This window comes from Camelus ferus, chromosome 3 (assembly GCF_009834535.1).
Source record: "Camelus ferus isolate YT-003-E chromosome 3, BCGSAC_Cfer_1.0, whole genome shotgun sequence".
NCBI lineage: Eukaryota > Metazoa > Chordata > Mammalia > Artiodactyla > Camelidae > Camelus > Camelus ferus.
In genome coordinates, this window is record NC_045698.1 from 12661511 (window position 1) to 12675953 (window position 14443).

Consider the following 14443-nt stretch of genomic DNA (forward strand, 5'->3'; position numbering starts at 1 on the left):
CGAGTCCAGCATGCTTCTATGAGAACCCCCCAGTCAGCCAGCACTGCATTAACTGGGTTCCTCAGACCACCTGTGGCTTGGGCAGGGGAGGGTGGGCATAGCTCCATACAGCTGATTACCTGGTACCTCGCAGGCTAGGAAACCTGTTTCCCAACTCATTTAGGGACCAGAGTGTGTTCACTTTCCATGAACGAATTAATTAAATTCATCGGCTGGGAGGTGGAGAAAAATGTTGGTGGGTGATTATATTCATTAAAGGAATTTGAAAATTAACTCCTTAAAAAATGCTATCATATACTAACACTGCTCCAGGATAGTTTAGCTAGAAGAGTTAACTTATTTCTCAGGTGTGCCTGATAAAGTGTTGTTATGTCTGTTTAGCATTTACAGGAACTGAAATGTGGAAATGAATGAAAACCTCTCAGACGCACCTCCTCCTCCTCTGCTCTGAAGTGTATAATTCAAATGTAATCGAAACTGACATTTCCCTAGGAAGGTAGCTTGGACGTTTGAGTAGGCAAATGAAAACTTGGCATTTTTGTCTATTTTCAACAAGCTGTTGTCAAGTGCAGTTTTGGTAGCTTGGGGGTTGTGATGGGGGAAAAAGGCAGCCACAGTCCTCTGATGTGCCTCCTTTAAAGGAAGAAATACAGTACCTGGGCAAGACGGTGCTCCCTAAGGATGGAGGGTGGACACAGCTGGGGAGGGAACTTTGGAGGATGGAGCCCAATGAGCATTGCTGTCTCACCGAGGGTCACCAGTTAGGAGACTAGATGCAGCTTCCAGGTTTGGGTAGCATATATTCTGCTGAATTCACTTCTTATATTTTATAATTGGCTTTTCATTTTTAGAGCAAAAATTCTAATTCTTGTCCAAATGTGACTATTCCATCTCTTTTTGTCTTTAGTGTGTTCTTAAGAGAAAGGCCACCAGCTCTGATTTCTCCATCTGTCAACTCCTTGTCTCCTATCTGGAAATTACCGCAGAGTCTGGATGATCGGGAGGGTGGTTTGGGGGCAATTTTTCATTCTCAGAATAGCACCAAACCTTAAACTGGGAGGTGGTGAGGGAGGGAAAGAGAGCACTTCTGACAGCTAAGATAAATAAAATTAAAAAAAAAAAGTGAGTGGGTACCTAAATACAGATTTTCCTCGCAGTCTGAAAGCAGAGGTTCCTACAAAGCTTGTTGTAAACCAAAATGTCATAAAGTGAAGAAGCAATCACCTTAGGACACTTCGTGCTAATGGATGCACAAAATAAATCAAGACGAAGCACAGATGCTCACAAACACGGTGCAAACCTGTGGCGGCTTGGTGCTGAGGTGCTGAGTGTGGTTCTAGGGGAAGGAGCTTGGCAGGGGGGCCCCCTCTCCCTGCTCAGGGTCCGAGCTGCCTCTGTAACTGCTCACTGTGAAACTAACACTGAACACTATTTTCACGTTTTGCCTTTTTTTGTAAAATCAAAAATCCTCTTTGGATTTCTTTAGGTGAGTAAAAACAGGTACTACTGTAGGTCTTTCCTAAGAGCACAAAGTGATTCAAAGTGAACTTTCGGAAATGCCTGTACCTTAATGTGGTGAAATTGTCATTTAGAGCGGAGCCGGGCAGCACGCCTGTCTGCTGCAGCCAGCTTGGGAGCTCCGAAAGAAGAGAGGAGCTGGGAAAGAAGCCGAGAGGACAGGGCAGATATAGAGCAAAATCAAGCAATACAAAATAAAGTTAAATAAGGGAAGCATAGCCTGGTGGAAAGGTAGAGAAGCGGTGACTGGCCCAAAACAGAGACAATTTACCCAGGCTGTCAGTGAATGACCGGCTGGGAGAGTGGATGACTGTTGCCAGGTCTGGGTGGAGGAAAACCTGAACTGTTTGCTGTGGACAAACTCACCATCCTACGCACTGTCACCCATCAGGAGCTGATTCTATTGCAGCATGGTAAAATATTTCCTCCTAATTATGATCTTTAGCTATCAGGAAATGTTTAAATTCTGCTTGTATATTTTACTAAAGAAGGAAAGGAAGTTTATAATAAGCAAGGCATTTAATTTAAGAGTGAAAGTTGGCGTGAAAGCATTAAATTCAGTGATCTGTGAAAGTGTTCTCTAGAGCCATTTATTCCCTGAAATGTTGAAAAATTGATGTGGAAATTATGTTGTCCTTTACTACTGAGATAAAAAGATTGGCAATTAAATTTTCAGGAAAAAAGATCATTGCCTTGAAATGCTTACCAATGCAGTGGGGGCAATTTGTGAGAAATAAATATTGAAGAATGAAGGAGTAGAAACAAAGAAGAGATAAAACACACACACTCACTCATTTGATCAATGTTCTCCTGTTTCATTTTTAAATTTTCCTCTCCTTGCCTTTTTACAGAAAGGGCTATATTTGCTACTCTTCCTGTTTCAGGATTTCTAAGTATGAAATCCACCCAGAAAGTAGGCATGTTCACAGGAGAGAAGTCAGTCTGCGTAATGAAATTCTTAGCAGAATATACGTAAGTTCCAAGAAGGCTCTTTTATCTGACACCCTCATCACTTATGTGACAGCCTGCTCTTTCCCATTCCTCATTTCCAGTTGCCTTTAAACATTCATTTCTAGGGCTTTCTGGGCTCATGTATTATTTATAAACAACCCTTTCCTCCATTCCCACGGGGCACAGCATGAATCCTGTGGTGAGCTAGCACTTTAGCAAGGGGAAGTTGGTGAGTAAGAGTCTGTTACTTCATCATCCCAGCAAGCAGAAGCTCGGAAGAACTCCCTACCTGTTGTTTGGTGACTAAATGAGCCCCCAGAAACCTCATTAGAACTGGAAGTCCAGGATCTGGAGTTCAACATCCCCTCATCTCTTGACCCTGTGGAAGGAGCGACTGCTGAGCCCCAGCAGAGGTTTTTGAAGGCGCAGGAAGGGAAGGTTGGAAGAGATCAAGGTCATTGCAGTCAGGCTGGATGGCGATCACCCAGGAGACCACTGGAATGCTTTCTTTGTCTTCTCACTTTTAAAATACAGGCCTGTAAGGCAATGTCTGGGATGTGCAAAATGTTGAAGGGACAGGTAAACATTTAGACAGTGGACAGATAAAGGCACGAGAATTAGAATTCCTTGAGCTTGAAGGGAACTCCATGTTTGCTCTCTGAAAGTTTTTTTTTTGCGTTTGAGGGTTTTACAAGTGAATCCCAGGGTGATCCATGTAGCACCAACTGCTGACTGGGCTGGGGGTGCTGAAAACTGTGGAAATTTTGTGGGTGAATAGGCTTTTTTTCACCGCAGTAGTTCTGTGGTGAGTCCTTGGCAAATTTTGAAACAAGTTATAGAAGGAACCAAGTGAGATTTTTCTCTCTTTTTTCCCCCCAAAGAGTTAAAATGAGCCAAATTTAGTTTTGAAAGCACTTTCTCACTTTGTCTTAGGATTTGAGTGAAGAGAATTAAGTCTTATCTGCATTGCATCTTTGAATGTGGGTGAAAGATAAAGTAAAGCCCTGAGTCGTTTTAATTGAGCAAGACCCAGGAGGGGAAGAAAGAGATCTGGGGTCATAACATTGTCATGCTCCTTCCATTGTCTTTGAGGAATCTGAGTTTCCCAGTGACAGTAACCTAGGTTTCTTGAACCACAGCTGCCTGCTGCAGGCATTGAGAGCCATCGGGTGGAGGAAGCTGAGGTCAAGTGAGCTCAGGGGACAGACCCAGCAGGGGGTGATTTTGGAGAAACTGGGTGAGGAGCAAGACAGGTAGGCAGCTGGAAATGCCGGTCAAGGGCTCAACGTCATCATCAGGGAGGTGGGGACAGATTCTTCCAAGGCCACTTCCGGGCAAATTTCCCCTTCCACTTTCTGAGTTAGTAGAAGAAATGTGTTATTTTTCACCTGGGCTGAAGTGAGCACTCAGCTTAGCAGACCTGCCTTGGTTTCATCATTACTCACCAGACCACCCAAGGACCTGCTGGAATTGTTGCAAAAGACCTAAAAGGTCACTTATGCTATGAGTTTTCCAGCACTCTGTCCCAGACCTATGGGGTATGCTTGGAGGCAGAAGGGAGAGACCAAATCTTCACGGTGCCTTCATCAGAGCTGTTAGGTTTTAGATTTTCTCTAGTAGGATTCTCAGGAAAATTTCCTTTGGGGAGAAGAAGGGCATTCTGTCCATTAATAAAATGTTTGAAAAATCACTCATCTAGTCTCTTCTCAGTTTACAAATGAGGGAATGGAGACCCAGAGTGGTTAATTTACTAACCTAGGATTCCACAGTTAATGGCATGGATTGAGTTTCAACTCTAATCTTTTGACCACCAGGGTGCTGGTGGTGATTTTAAAGACCCGGTATACAGAGAAAGACCCAGTATGCAACATGCTGAGTGTTGAATGTAGTAATTCTAATTTTATTTTAAACTACAAATGCTTACATGACAGTAATCACCCATATCTGTGTGTAATATCTACTTAATAACATTATAGTAATGAGTGGATTGGATGAGATTAACACATTCCTTTTTTCTTTTATTATTATTATGTGATAATTCTAAAGACTTATTTTGCTGGTTTGCTTCTTGTATGAAAATAGAATCAAGCTCAAATTTCTTGGTTTAAATAATTCAGTTGATAACTAAAAATTTAACCAAGTGGTGAGGCTCTTCACATTTTGCAGAAATAATTATCTTTGTTGATTTTTTAAAAGCTTATTGGAATGCTTATTTTTCCCCATTTTCCCTTCTGTCTTTCATTTTGAAAGCCTAGCCTCATTTAATCAGCCTTCCTTCAACTCTTCAAATACCGTCACGACCATGCAATGCAGTGTGATCTTCAATCAGAGAATAAACTGAAGGCACTATCTAGGAGTGAATATTAATACCCAAAAGTATTAGCAGACCAACATAAAGCTATAATAGAAAGTGTTTAAACTTGGAACTACTGGTATTTCTCAGTTTTCCTAGTGTCAGGTCTTGATATTTTGTGGAAAGCATCTTCCAGGCTTGAACTAGCTACCGTCTTCCTAATAGTGTCTTAGGTGGCCCAGTTGCAAATGTGAGATCCCTGCCTGAGGCAGTGTATGCTGGGTTATACAAAGAACATTCTGGGGAACCAGGAGGAAGAGCAAATAAACTAGACCGGGCAGGTGGGGCACAGAAAGGCTTTCAACAGGAATAGATACTTTAAGACCTGTTTTGAGGAAGTGGGCAGGAGTAAACCAAAGGACGGAGAGCAGGGCAGGAGACACACCACATGAGAAGGTTGGAGCCACAATGGAGAAACACGTCTTTCAGGCTGTCTGTAAAGAAATCCTGTTTGTACGTGATAAGAAAGGAAGTGAGACGAGTGGGCAGCAGATGGGTTCCAGAGGGCTCGATGAACCAAGGTGAGAGTTTAAACTAGATTTTAAAATCTAGGGCAAATTAGTGAAGACGTTTAGGCATGGAGTTGACATGAAGAATTGGAGTCTGTGGTAATAGAAGTCAAAGTTCAATGAAAGGTTTCAGAGAAAGGATAAAGCCCTGTATTTGTCATGAAATGGGATAGCTAAGTGGGTTTAGAGGGAAGTCTTCTCCATTGAGGAGATCAGGGATATTAAGAACCAGAGTATAAGATCAATCATCTACCTTAAGACATGAATGTCGTACACAGTGTTTTTAGGGATAGAGGTAGAGAAGAAAAACTGGCAGATAACTACCCAAATTCCCAACAGATGTTGGGGAGTCTGACAGAAGAGCTTGCTAGAGCCAGATAACGTAAGCTTCAACACTGGTGTTTTTACTTCCAGGCAGGGGAGCTCTGGTTTGTAGGAGCACTGGGAAAGCAGCAGTCTCCTTTCTCCTGAGGTTCTGTGAACACGGAAGTGGGTGGGAGGCCAAGTTGTCTTCTCTTGAGAAAGGGTTGAGTGATGTCAAAGTTTAAGGGAAGAGAGTCTATGAATTTTTCACCTAAATGATTCTGAAAGTCTCGGGTAAGTAGTTGTTTGGTAAAAGGGTACCAAATGTCTCATAAAGAGCTATGACTGTTCTCTGGAGAAACAGATCCTTGATGACTTTCAACATCTTTTTGTACTTTTCCTGAATCTCTGAGATATTTGCAGTGCCCTTTACATGTTAATATACCTCTCATCTGAGCACCGAAAATTGATTTCCATCAATTTACATTGAAGGGAACTACCCTTTCTATTCATGATTTCATGGTTTGCTCATCTCACCAACATTTACTGAGTGCTGTTGTGTGTTGCATGCTGGAGGTACAAAAAGGAACAAATTGGAAATTGTCCCTCTTTTCATGGAGCTCATGTTCCAATAGATGTGGAGTGTTAGTAAGATTTTTTTTCTTTTGATACTTAATTTATATATTTCCTTTAAAAACCACCCAAAATATAAACAACTCTTCATGGCAACATTATAGAGCAACATCTTAAATGATGACTGTGTAGTGCAGGGTGTAAATGAATGAGTATCTATGTGTGATTGTTAATCCTTAACCATCATCAACTGCTGCTTAATCTAACTCGTGTTTACTTTTTATCCTTGAATTCTTAGAATTTGTCACGTGTTTTAGAAGCTTAATCTTTGCTCCCTAAGCAATACGGCTTTCAGAGTCCTCGAATTACTTTGTTTAGTTGTTGAGTTTCCGTCTCACATATTTCTTAGCTGTTTGACACAACCAAAGATCTGCCTTTGCCCTTCTTCCTGTTTTCTCTTTTAGGGTCTCATATTTCTTTACAAATGGCCTGGAGTCATTATTTAGGCTGGTCTCTGTGTGGTTATTAAATACTCCCATGTCTCCTGGCAGAAGTGTATAACTTTTCCCTTTTATGAGAGGAAGGGAATTTTCCTCATTTCCAGTAGAAATTGAGCATATTAGCTTTCTATTTTTTTTTTTGGATAATTTGCATTATTTCTTCCATAGCAATGAACAATCTGAGGTGGAATGAGAAAAAGTTCAGATTACATCCCAAATTGCTTTTTTACAAGGTTACATATTTCCTCTAACAAATTATTTTAAAGATAACTAAAAAAAGTAACATCTAAAAAATGAAGCTAAAAAATTACAAGTGTAATAAAACCTCAATGATTGTTGCAAATTCTTTGAAGACCAGTATGACTAAAACTGTGATTACCACATGTGAAGTTTTATTATTTCTAGGCACATGTACAAAGTGTAAGGAATATTTAAGAGCAATTTTTTATTGGCAAATTAATTTTTAAAGTATCTTAAATAGTCTCATTTTGTTTTGTTTCCTTGAGAAGGTAGAAATCTTTCGGCAATTATATCTACTTTGTTTCACTGAGCTGCAAAAAGGGCACAAGGATCTCAATTATTTTATGATCAAAACATGTAACTGTGTGTATACATGTATAGACATAAACTAACACAAGGTTACTTTAATGACAAGATATATTCTTGATAAGTACTGTTACTTGCATATCAAGCAACTGAATCATATCCTCTTCTATGAAAATTATTGAGGATTGAAACATGATTACCCAGAAACTAGCACAACATTGTAAATCAACTATACTTCAATTTAAAAAAAAGGAAGAAAAATGATTACCTGAGCTGCTGGGTCCCATGTGACAGAACCGTGTGTTCTGGCCAACGATATATAAGTGGAATGCCACTTTGGAGCTTCTGGGAAAGATTTTGCTTTTCCATGAAAAGGTCAGCTGCTCTTCTTCTATCTTCCTGCTCTGAATGTGGTGATGTGAGAAAGTGATGGTTGGACTTACGGCAGCTGTCTTGATTGGGACCATGAGATAAAAAGCCTAAGAATAAAAATACATCATATCTGGGATGAGAGAAGATGGAAAAAAGATAAAAAGGATAGGGAAGAAAACCTACCTCTCTGATGACATCACTTTGTTACCTCATCAGATTTGGAAACACTTACCTCAGGTTTCATCATATGTGAGATAACTGAATCTCTGCCTTGCTCAGGCTTTTTTGGCAACTGATTCATTGCAACATTTTCCTGACTCTCCCAATCTCACGTGCAGGTAGGAAGTAATAGCAGGTATTAAAACCCAGGTTTTTATTTTTTTTTATTTTTTATTTTTAAAATAGACTTCATTCTTTTAGAGCAGTTAAGGTCCACAGCAGAACTGAGCAGAAAATAGAGAGTTCGCACATAGCCTTCCCCACCCGCACATATATACTCCCCTGCCCTCAACATCCCTCACCAGTGTGACATATTTGGTGGAATTGATGAACCACATTGGCACATTATTATCAACCAAAGTCCATAGTTTACATTAGGGTTCACTCTTGATGTTGTGCATTCTATGGGGAAAACCCAGGTTTTTAGACTGAAAGCCCAATGTTTTCTTGGCCTGGCTATCTTTCCACGTAGTCATAATTTGGGAAATAAATACACAAACTGTGAAGTAATAACATATATTATCCACTGTGCAGACTCTTATTTGAAGCCTTATTTCCCTTATAAGCCTCTGGACTCACTCTGCTCGTGTCTGCCACGTCCTGGGAGTGAGTTTTTCTCCATCATCCTTTATTTCCCTTGTCATCAAATGGTCTTTTACCTCATTATGACTTCGGCAAGTTACTGGTCTTCATAAGAGGGTAATTTATATAAACCTCTCTGCATATTTCACAGTCTTGCAGAGTCGGGAGGGGCGTGTGGGGTGGGGCTCCACTTATTACCAGCATTCCGATTTTTTTTTACTAGTGGTTGTTACATAGGTGTTGAATTTTTTTGTGTGCGTTGTAAACTTTTAATAATGACGACGAATAAGAAAACAGAATCATTTGTGAAGTTAATAAAATCACACAGGCGATGAAAATTTGGCGTGCAAGCATTCATCTGAGAGAGAAGACGGAGGCTAGAGGATTATAATCATGATCGCCTGCCCAAGTGGCTTGTGTCTCAGCTGCAGAGGGGCAATAGCTTACTTCGGTTCTTGAATAAGGAAACATTTTAGTGTAAAAGTGAAGTACATATGAATTTAGTGTCATTTTAACCACAATTTTTTTCTAGGATATATGATGTATATATAGAAATTATATAGTGAATAAAGGCCCATAATGAGATATTACATTTCTGCCTGACTTTGTCTCTAAAAAAATGAGTGTGCTTAACATTTTTTTTTTTCAATTTGCAGTGGTAACAGCCTCATATATCATTCTCCTTCAGCTGATTATCTCTTTTGAGACATCAAGTGTTAAAGATCTGTATGTAGATACTTGATATGTTTCTAACCATGGGATTACTCATGTACTCAAAGAAACCGCTGAGATTTCCCAGTCAGAGCAGATGGCCAAAACAGGGACGATGAGTCCCTTAAGAGTGAGGCTTTAGGAAAAATGTGAAGGCCCCCTGAGTTATTTGTAAAATCGAGTTATAAGGGAGCAGAGTCGAGATCTGCAAAGATACTGATTAAGGGCAAAGTGACTCCTAAGCGAGTGGAACTCAACTCTTGGTCAATTAAATGTACCACTGTGTTTAAGGAAGAGTGTGTGCAACAGATGAGGGACTGAGAAGCCATAAAAGCTTAAACAGAAGAAATCCAGAGAAGGAGATCTTTGTGCTGTTCAACCAAGACCTGTCTGAGAGAGGTGTGTTCTGAGCCAGGGATACACTCTATTTCCAAGGGAAGGCATGTTATTGTTGTCATTGTTATTAATCTATAGCATGTATTGTCTGTTTTCAATGTCACATGCTGCATACTTTGTATGTATTTTGTCATTTAATCCTCATAAAGGCTCAAAGAAGCAGGCACTACAGTTATCCCCATTTTGGAGGTCAAGTGGCTTGTTCAGGCTCCTACAGATAGGAAGCCGCAGTGTTGGGATCTGAGCCTCGTTTAGAGAACCTGTATATGTAGCCACAATTTGGCAAGTTTATGAGGATGGAAGGGAATTCTCTCCTCAATTTTGCAAAGAGGAATCTGAGGATTTGAGGTTTTGTGACTTGCCCATCAGCATGTGCTGGAATTAAGACAGTTATTCAAGGTCTCTTAAACCTTAGTCTCATGCATTTCCAGCATACCAGGCTACCTCTTGTGCATGGGGAAGTCACTGAAGAGCAGACCAGTGGAGATCAGACTGCCTTCAGGGCTGGGGCAACCTTGGAGGACTGCGCTCTGCGGAAGGAAGCAGTTGTGCGTAGCTCACACTTAAGGAGTGGAGAGTTATTCTCCATCTTCTCGAGGGCTGATTATCTACATGAACTGTTTGGGATGCTTCCGCCCGAGAGCTCTGTCTGTTCTCCCCCACTCATTTATTTATTCAATCCTGTAGTTATATCAGTATAAACTTATGGGTATTTATTTCACACTTTGGGTTATAATCCAATAGATTTTATTTATTTTCTTGTTCAAATTGTTCAAACTTTGGCCACTGGGAACTCGCTCGGTTGGCTCTTGTGTCCTTTTGATACGCCCATGATTCTGGGTTTTTTTTTTTTTTTGAGTACATTTTTGCTTTTTGGCACTACAAGATGCTCATCTTGACTATTTCCTGCTTTAGTCCTAGAATCAGACATTTCTCCAAGGAGTCCTGGTTCTTTTTGTTGGAGAGTGGTATTAGACACCAAGATCTAGGTGGCATGAATCACGTTTTATGCATTTTAAATTGTAGCTAATGCTAAGAAGTCACCACTCGGCTGCTCTCGGGGTGGGGGTCGGGGGTTGGTGAGTGGAAGAGGTCCCAAGGAACTTCAAAGGTATCTGATCTGTTTCTTAAACTCAGTGCTGGTTGCATGGGCTTCTTCATTTTATGAAAATTCATCAAGTTGTATACTGACGAAATGTGCATTTTCCTACTTTATGCTCTGTCTCAATAAAAATACATCAAAATGGGGGGAAAACAAAACAAAAACTAATAACAAACACTTGTTGGGTATCAGGAAGACAGGATCTGGAGTTTGAATCCCTGGGTTCAAATAATTAATCAGTGTTACAATCTTCAGTCAGCTACTTAACTTTTTTTGTCTCTCAGTTTTCGTTATGTATAAAATAAAGACAGGGTTATTATCTGCTATAGATGGCTGTTGTGCTCATAACACAGTCTCTCTCTCTGCATATACACATACACGCACATATATACACATATATGTATACGTGTATGTATGTGTCTATATACACATATATGTGAAGGTATGTATATATATACATAAAGAGTTAATCCGCATCATTTGCAGAGTCTTTGTTTGTGAATTTGCCTACTTGCTAAACGTGACGTGTAATGCCCAAACCGCTACGTGTGGCACTCTGGGGCCATGTGTGGTCACACACAAGGTGGCAACAGATTAGAATCCGCTGATGCCCGAGTTCCCAGTGAGCATGAATGAGGCCGTGCTCCGCCTGCTAGTCTCAGCTTTTATAATGTAAAGAAGTGTCCTTTTCTCAAGATATTTAATGCCACGCTTTTTCACATTTTTGTGCTTTTTTGTTGGTGAGTTCGCTGTCTAAAATGGCCCACGATGCAGGGCTGACGTCCTTCCTATTCGGCGTTCCTAAGTACAAGGAGGCTGTGATGTGCCTTAAGGAGAAAACAGGTGTGCAGATAAGCTTCGTTTAGCCACGAGTGATGGTGCCACTGGCTGTGTGACGAATATTAATGAATCGCCAACATATATTAAATAAGGCGCCTTTAAATAGAAACAAGATTATGTATTGATCTGATAACGAATACGTTGTGACTGGATGCTTGCAGGAACCTACCCTGTGTTATCCCTAAAAGCAATGGCTCATTACTTACTAGTTTAGTGTTTGTGGTGCCTTCATAGAATATAAGGACTACAAATCGTGAGGATGAGTTGTATATACGTACAGATAGGTGGATACGGATGTACACACATGTATGTATATATCTAACTAGACAGACGGATATCAATGTATCGTCGACTTATCTGTACGGATATGAGAACAGCCTGTCAATACAATCAGCCTTAACCCCTGTGTTAGCTACGATTGTCAAGCTATCTGACTAGGCTGCTCTCCAACCCACGACTCCCGGGAAAGATGTGGCTGAGTCTTTGGGCTCCGAGTAGCACTTCTCCCCTGGGGTGCTGAAGACACAGTGATGAACAAAGCAAGTCCCTCCTCTCATGGAGCTTACGCTGTATAATAAGTCCAAAGGCCTGTTTACCACTGTGTGCACACCTAGTGTCTGGCACCTAGTACCTAGAAAGTACTCAGTATTTTGTAAACTACCTAAAAATCCCAAGGGAAGTGTGAGAGTATGATGGAAAAAAAGGGAAGTTCAAAACTAAGCCACTGTATTAGGCAAAAACAGACAAGTAAACAGATGCGTACCAGGTAAGAGATTTTTGTAATGACTTGTTTTTGCCCTTAAACTTAATTTTCCATGAGTAGATATCCTGGGCTCACCATAAAGATGGATAAACCTATCTAATATAGGGAACGAATACATACTTTAGCTTTCAAGTATATGAGTGTGATATTTCTATTTTTTTTCTAGGTTTAGAAAGCAAATCTGTTCTGATGCTTTACCAACTAAATACATGTTCTGATTGTTCCAGTTATCCTGTGCCAAAAAAAAAAAAAAAAAGCAAAAACGGGCTTTCCCATGTTTGTTACAGAGATTGAACTTACCTGGTGTTGGTGAGCCTTGGAAACGAGCCACTTTTCAAAGCTTTCTAGGCAATTTGAATCAGGTTGCTGAACTCTGAAAAAAATCCTACAGCCGACTTTAGAAGACCAAAGAACTCAAAACATACACACTCTGGGCTATTGCAAAATGCAGCACTTAAGCTAAAATGAGCTGTACTTAGAGCAATGGAGACACAGATCATATGAGGGTGGATTTTAATTGAAGGGAAGCACAGAGAGGGGACATTGTCATGAACATTCTCTACACAGGACAAGGGTAAACCGAGTTTATTTCAATAAAAGTGCACAGTTTGGGGAGTTCTGTGAGGCAGGATCATTTCTTGGAATTTAGGGGAGGCTCAGAACCACCTACTGGATGTCAAAACCATACAAGATTCTCTGCTACAATTGTGCCAAAGTAAGCGTGATCCTGGAATTCCTCTGGGCAATCTATTTGGACAACCATCAAAACTATCACCCAGATGTCTGGTTTCTGGGCGAAAGTTCTGGAAAGAAGAATCAGGAAGCTCTCTTTAGAATGTATGAGGGTGAAGAGGTAAGGGAGAAAGCCTGTTTAAATTAAATCAGATCTCATGTATAAACTGGCTCAACTGTTTCTAAAGCCCCCTCTTATCCCTAAAATATAATCATCGTGTGAATGAAACGTGATATTCTTATTTCATAACAAGAATAATTTTCTCCACCAAAAAATTAAAACATACTACCAGTATGCCAACATCATACACTGTTTGTGCTATTTCCTCCTTGACAGGCAGAATTAAACCCTTCCATGGAGGGGGCTTTACTCCAGAGCTAACCAAACATCAAGGTAACAGATTTATGTGTGTGGTGGTGCCATGAGGTAAGTGCCCAGCAATCCCTTTGAGAAAATCTGCTGTGGGGTGGGAGGCTGACGAGCAGTACTAACACCAGTTCTTTGCTGCAGAAGGCAGGTGTCCTTTGATGGGTAAGCTCTGCTCCAGGGCTCACCGTCAACCTGGAAAAGATGCTCGCAGAGCCCACTGCAGGCTGAGGCTCCCTCTTTCCTTTCTCAGGTGTCAGAACTGCAGCTCAGGCTGAAGACCGTCTCCAAAATATCCCTGCCCTCTCTCTCCTCCCCTCTGTCCTTCACTTGGATTTCCCCTCCACTCGCACCACAATCTCTCAACTATCTAATTGCGTCTTCATGTCTAATTCTTGGAGACCCTGGACTGACACACATGAAAAAAAGGTTTTGCTAAGTAAATAAGACCCAAGGAGGACAGAAGGGGATGGTATATATATTTCTTTCTTTTCTTTTTCTTTTTATTGAAGTATAGTCAGTTTACAATGTATCAATTATTTCTGGCATACAGCATAATGTTTCAGTCATATATACATGTACATATATGCATTTTCATATTCTTTTTCATTATAGGTTACTACAAGATATTGAATATAGTTCTCTGTGCTACACAGGAGAAACTTGCTGTTTATGTATTTTATATGAGTTATATCGTATGGTTTTTTTTTTTTCTCTTTCTGGCTCACCTTTCTTTGAATGATGATCTCCAGGTCCATCCATGTTTCTGCAAAAGGCATTATTTTATTCTTTTTTATGGCTGAGTAGTATTCCATTGTATAAATATACCACATCTTCTTTATTGAGTCCTCTGTTGATGGACATTGAGGTTGTTTACATGTCTTGGCTATTGTATATAGTGCTTCTATGAACATTGGGGTGCATGCATATTTTTGAATTAGAGTTCCCTCCTGATACATACCCAAGGAGTCACCAGGTATTCTCTTGACTGAGGTCCTGATGGAGCTGTTAGAATTGTCAAGTAAGACAATTCTATTGACCTCCCTTCTTGGGCTGTGCCCAGGAAGGACAGATGACCCACTCTGATTTGGACTGGGAGCCAAGGA